Here is a 6,000-nt window from a genome sequence, read left to right as displayed (position 1 = left end):
ATATATATATATATATATATATATATATATATATATATATATATATGAGCATCAGCAGCTCTGGCTTTGACTGCTTAAGTGTTTAATATCCAGACCTTTTGAGTCTGGCAGCTTTATGAAAATGTAAAATTAAATCACTTAATTCAGCACTTAATCAAGTATCTGATATGTTAATGTAAGTGCAACTTCAACACTTTGAAGAAACCTACTATTCAGGAAAACGTATGCTTGTTCTGCAGTTACTTCATTATTAATGTTCAGAGAGTGTGTTTCAACAACTCAATAAAAAACTGGTCATTCCTTTAGGTTAGCTTCACATTTGAATCCGTCAGATTTGCTTAAACTGATTAAATTAGACCCATGAAAGCATTAAAATACTCATTTTATTGTTTTTTTTCCCCACTTTGGGTGGTGGTGGAGGTGGTGTGTGTGTGTATGGGGGGGGGGGGGGGACTAAAATCAAAGAGTGATTGAAAAAGAAAAAAAAAGGAAAAATAATCACTCCAATCGATCCATCCTTTTATAAACCTAAGTGTTGTTAAAGTCTATTTTTCCATTAAAAGTATCAGCACCTCTGCTGCATTGGATCACAAACTTCAGTCAATCGAGACAAACAGCTTGATGGTGCTTTACAAACTGTTTATTACTGCAACACTGCAAAACTGACTGCTGAGTTAAATAAAATAATCTAACTTAAGACAAAATATGGTTGTTTTTGACAAATATTTAATCTTTACAGGTTATATTTATAATAAAACAGCTCATTTGAATTAAAAAAACGTTACTTTTGAGTAAGTATGATTTACAAATTTTGATTTACCATATCTAAATAAACAACTTATAATAATACTGTAATAATAATAATGTCATCACATTGTCATCATTGTATTTTTCCATAAAATGGTGAAATTAGTCTCTGCATTTAACCCATCCACCACCAGGTGATGTGGTGGGCGGGTGTTGGGGGCGGGGAGGGGGGGCATTTTGGGGATGAGGTGTGCTGCTCAAAGACACCACGTGATATGCAGTGACCGGGGATTGAACCTGGGACTTTTGGGTCCCAAGCCGGCAGCCCTGCCTCTACACCATCACGGCCCCCATACTATCTGACAATATAAAGATAAAAAAAAGTAATTATCAGCTGTTGTTAAAAACCAATATTTGGATGGCCAACCGCTGAAGGCAAAATGTCCGTAAAGTTTTGTCTTTGTGTCTTTTCCTCTGACTCTCGCTCAAGACGGACGCTTCTGCTCTCCCTCCCCTGTTCTCCTTTTCCTCCTGCTTTGCTCGTTGTGTGTTTGGAGCTCCTGGTACACATCTCCCGAATGAAAAATACTATTATGGATCTGGTGAGCTGGACTTTCAACGCAACTGACAAAATCTTTTCAACAAAATGACAGGGTCCTGGAGAACCCTCATGTCCGGCTGAGAATTACACTGTGGGGTACATCAGAGATCTGTGGGGAGTTTGGCAGCTCATGTGTCTATCAGTTCTGTCTCAGGAGGATGCTGAAGACATTTATATATTTAAATTTATGATAGCAGGGTTTCTGCTCTTTGGCATTGGCGGGGCTGTTTTATCAATTTTTGAAGAAAATATCGGCAGCAGTTTTGGCCATGGCAAAGCTTCCGAGTCTGTGCAAAAGTTTGGTTCATGCTATAAGTACTCAAAATTAGCTGATTTATGAGCTAAACCATAAGATGGACGTGATTTGTGAGAATCGCAGGCCACCTGTGGCTCCTAGGACTCGCCAGCATTTTCATTCATTCAACCTTTATTTAGACAGGTAAATCCCATTGAGTCTCGAGGACTCATTTATAAGAGAGACCTGATTTCAACAAAGAAAGATGACAACGATGGACAAAAGCGACAACAATAAACAGTTATAAAAAGTTATACAGATTTTTATTTTTTTAACAAATAGGATGGCTAAAAAAAACAAAAGTAACAAAAAACAGCTAGATTCTAAGGCGAATGTAGAAAAATAAAAACAGGAACATGTCTGCATTGGTCCCTGCCAGGAGTCCAACAGATTCTTAAAGCCACTTAGAGAGGTCAAGGTCGAGAGCTTCAGATCTTTTTGTAAGATATTCAAGGAAACAGGAGCGAAGTAGGAGAAGGCCCTTTTGCCTAGTTCAGTCTGCACTGAGGGAACACTGCAGGTAATAATGTCCTGAGAGCGCACGCTGTAGCTGCGCTCACGCAGAGACATGCAGGAGGAGATGTATGACGGCAACATGTTGGGATTGACCTTGAGGAAGGCTCATAACACGGATCAGTGGCATGAAATACCCATAAATCTGGTCATTTTGGACCGGAAAGTTCCAGCAGGACTCAAGGCTGACAAAAAAAAAAAAGTCTGCCTAAAGAAAATCAACAATTGTAACTTATCTGAATCTGACTCCCCCATTTGGCCTCAGATACGAGCCGACTATCAAATTTCTCCTGGGACATGGGTAACTAGCGACAAAGCTTTGTCCATCGCACCCCCCCCCCCCCCCCCACACACACACACACACACGAGAACTTCTGTGCAGGCTTATCAGAACTGCCAGTTGAAAAACAACAACATCAGAACTGTGGCCTATCTGAAAGTGCTCATGGACAAATCTCAATGTCTTGACATCAAATGCTAACGGAACGTGTTTATAAATGTGCTGCTGGTAGAGTTTTTTGGTGTCTCAAATTATGTCCTGATAGGACAAAATGTCAAGAAATCTTTATGCATCCTCATGGCTCTTACCTTTTTCTATCTAAAAGTATTCTGGTAAAAAATAAGGGGCCGCGCTATTATAGCAGCAGCAGCAACGTGCACTCGGCCCATCTTTCAGACGACTGTACAAACATAATTTCACTGTATTCCGGTACAATGATAATAAAGTTTATTCTGATTCTGATTCTTTGTGTGAGCGTGTGTTTATCTGTAGTGTTAGAAACAATGTCTGAAAAACTGAGAAACTTTAGGAGTCACTCCATGTCAATATGGCCGCCACAACTAACTGACCATGGGAAACAGACATGACTAAACTCAACTTTTTAAATATTGATTTAAACTTTGGTCTGAGTGTAACTGAGCATCATCCTCTGGTGTGATATTTTGCGTACAACATTTTCACTAACTGTTGAAGTCCATCCATCCATCCATTTTCTTTACCCGTTTATTCAATTTTGGGTCACGGGGGTCGCTGGTGCCCATGTCCAGCAATCACTGTGCGAGGGGCGGGGTACACCCTGGACGGGTCGCAAGTCCATCACAGGGCCACGTAGAGACAAACGAGACAAACAACCATTCACTCTCTCACTCACACCTAGAGACAATTTAGAGTTACCAATCAGCCTAACATGCATGTTTTTGGTCTGTGGGAGGAAACCGGAGTACCAGGAGAAAACCCACGCATGCACGGAGAGAACATGCAAACTCCACCCAGAAAGGCCCCTGGACCGGGGTTTGAACCAAGGACCTGCTCACTGAGAGGCAGCAGCTCTACCAGTTGCGCCACCGTGCTGCCTACTGTTGAAGTCTGTTAGCAAAATATCTTTTGAACCACTAGAATGTTTTTAATGAAATCTCATAAAGTAAACCTTTCATGTACATCTAAAACGAGAATATGCATTTCCTTAAGGAATTCTCAATCTTTAATTGAATTAAGCAAATTTAAAAAATGATGATAAGGAGTATCTTATGTGTCAAAAGATTTAAAAAAAACAACTATATATTTTTGATTTAAGATATTTTTGAGCTGGTTTTTGTTAATGGTGTTTAAGGTCATTTTAAGGGTGTACCAGCAGCAAAACAGTGTTCTGACGGCAGGTTAAACTGTTAAAACAAGGCTGCTGCTATGACTAATGTGAAGGAGACCCTCAGAGGGTAATAACGATGACAAACACGTTTCCATACACTGCACTCGACCTTCAGTGAAGGCTGCCGCTTCACTGCTGCAGCTCTGGGCATATATATTCATAAAACAAAGCCCCCATACCCCTCATCTAAATGGGAGCATCACTCCTTTTCACCAGCGTGCTTCTCAGCGACCGTTCTGAAACACTCCACTGAAACAAGCATTTATAATTCACTCCTTAAACCTCGAGCGGCTGAGCTGCACAGAAACTCATTTTCGTGGCGTTTATCTCCGTGGGATTTCCCAAATCTGTTGGGTGAGAATGGAGCCAAGATGAGACGAACCCCAGGAGACTGGTTACAGTTTTTTCTCTTTTTAGCCACACAGATACTAAATTAAAACGTTCAGCTCACACAGAAAAAAGTGCAGTAAGCAAAGATCTGCTTTAGGATAGAGTTTACTTTAACAACACCCCTAAAATAGGGAACTAAATGCATTTACATATAAACGTCTGATCACTCACAATATATTTTTTTCTATTTAACAAAAACAAATGCTGTCAGCGTTTCCGAGTCCTCTTTTACTGGTGAGTTTCAATTAGAAAACAACAACATGCTGAACTGGTTGATGGTAAATTAAGGCAATAAATTTAAATGAGGAGCTAATAAAATGATCAATGAGCTGAGCAATGGTTCGCAGACAAATGTGTTACTTTTGATTCATAACTAAACAATAAGCTCAAAGATTGACAGCTTAAGTGTTTTATTTGGGCAATAATAATAATAATAATACAATTTAAAAAATTTCAGACAGTCTTTCAATTTGTATCCTCTTTCTAAAGAGTAACACCAAAAAGTACTTCTGTAACTTTCTTATCAGTCACAGCTTTGGCACTTTCAAACAGAAGGTGTCTTCATGACAGGCTGGACCACTGAGGCACTGACCAAACTGAAACCCTGATTGTTTTATCAAACTAAATGACACTTTAGTTTCATGTGCAGCTTCCCAGCCTCTACACCACTGCAGCTTTCCTGTGAAGTTGCACAAGTGAAGCAGGAGTACACTGCACGCGTTAAATACCATGTGTCCATACATTTACTCCATGTTTGTGCTTAAAGCAGTTTCAGTCAATTATTAGAAAAATAATAATCACATCCAAAGGATCTGAACTTGTTTTTGAGTATTGAAGAATCTGTGCTGTCTGCTTTGAACTGTCATGTCGTTTTTATTCATCTTAATAATTCAAGTCAACAGCAGGCTGCGAAACATGGACTATAATGAGCCAACTGCATACGTATGAGACGTGACTTTACAGAAAGACGTGTTTGTTTCCGGGGAAACACACTTCACTGGCTAAAAATATAAATCAGAGAAAGCTGTGAGCTCTGAAGTAGTCTCTGATCCACTAATTTTATGGCATATAAAACAGACGATCCAACCAATTTGTCTCTATTATCTTTAAAAAAAAAAAAAAAGAGTGGGATCTCCTGCGTGACACACGTCATAAAAATGCACCCTCGATGCTCTGAACAGTCCCTGCAGACCGGCAAAGCTCAACATGTCTGAGATGACGTATCTGATTAACTGCAGGCCTGTAGGGGTGCAAGTGTTGGCCTCAAAGGGCAATTAAACACACACACACACACACACACACACACACACACACGCACGCACGCACACACACACACACAAACGAGACAGTGTTGCTGTGGTTGACCCTGCCTCTATGGAAAATTTTGAGCTCCTAAAGAAGAACAGAGTCAGATTTCCCAGGCTCTGTGAATATAGTGAGGTGATAGTTATCTAAAGATCCTGCCCTGTTCCACAGCTTCGGCCTCATTTTCTCATGCAGGCAGCTTCTGTGAACCTGCTGTCAGGACGCTAACCTTCTGAAGATGGACTCTTTGTGTGAGTGCATTAAGAGCTCATAATTTAATCCGTCTGTATGCTGGCTGAAACGGGTTTAAATAGAGAATATTAATCCAGGATGTGTGCAGGGGTTGCAGAGGTGGCTGTAAGTTTTTACAGTCACTGGTAGTCTCTAGTTTGGAATAGAAATGTGATCAAGACAAAAATGACTCTAAATTATAACAACAAAGTTTCATTGATAATGTTTTATGTGGCTGCTACTTTCAGAAACATCCACTTAGGCTCATATGA

General features: G+C 40.0%; 1 protein-coding gene across 1 annotated transcript in view; it reads right to left on the bottom strand.

Moving 5' to 3' along the window:
- Positions 1–6,000, bottom strand: part of ano3 (anoctamin 3) — an 84,158-nt gene that overhangs the window by 60,055 nt on the left and 18,103 nt on the right. The window lies entirely within an intron of this gene.

Source organism: Nematolebias whitei, chromosome 10, assembly GCF_014905685.2.
Source record: "Nematolebias whitei isolate Nwh7 chromosome 10, NemWhi1, whole genome shotgun sequence".
In the NCBI taxonomy this organism is placed as follows: Eukaryota; Metazoa; Chordata; class Actinopteri; order Cyprinodontiformes; family Rivulidae; genus Nematolebias; species Nematolebias whitei.
This window is presented reverse-complemented; position numbering and strand designations above follow the sequence as displayed.